The sequence below is a fragment of the Colobus angolensis genome, unplaced genomic scaffold (genome assembly GCF_000951035.1).
Source record: "Colobus angolensis palliatus isolate OR3802 unplaced genomic scaffold, Cang.pa_1.0 Scaffold18, whole genome shotgun sequence".
Taxonomy (NCBI): Eukaryota; Metazoa; Chordata; class Mammalia; order Primates; family Cercopithecidae; genus Colobus; species Colobus angolensis.
Window position 1 is genome coordinate 1,867,404 of NW_012114932.1, and position 669 is coordinate 1,868,072.

The following is a 669-nucleotide window of genomic DNA, read 5'->3' on the forward strand; positions in this document are numbered from 1 at the left end:
CCCGCAAAAAAAAAAAAAAAAAAAAAAAGCGCATGGCCAGAGATCAGCTCCATGTAATACCCTGAAGGCAGCTATATACACCTGGAGGGTTGTATACACCTGGCCGGTGGCCACACACACCAGTATGGCCACACACACCTGGAGGGTGGCTTCTCAAGGTGACAGTCATCTCCTCCAAGGACCTAGCATCCAGGGCTAGAGGAGGAGATCTGTCCTCCTCCTGATTTAGTGTGAGGTCCCAGGGAGGAACAGAAAGGCTCCTGTTCTGCCACTACTGAGGATACTCTCAGAAAGCCCCAAACAGCCTGGCAGCCAGAACCACAGGTGACATTTGACAGGTCGTAGTTCAGGCCCAGGACTGACCTGTGGAGCCACTGGGTCCCAACTGACCCTGTCACACCCACAGGCCCCATGCTAGGGGCTGGACATTCAGGCTCACTGGCCCCATGGCCTGACATTCTACCATCAGAGTCAGTCTCTTGGGTTGCCCAGTGACGCCACGAGATGCTTGTTAGACACACCTGGGAGCATAATGGCTCTTCCATTAATGCATTAGTGTTTCTGAGGTTTGGAGACAATATGGGCTGCCTGTGGCCTTGGAGATCTGGCTGTGTGTGTGTGTGTGTGTGTGCACGCGTGCGTGCATGTGTGTGTTTGCCTGCATGCTCA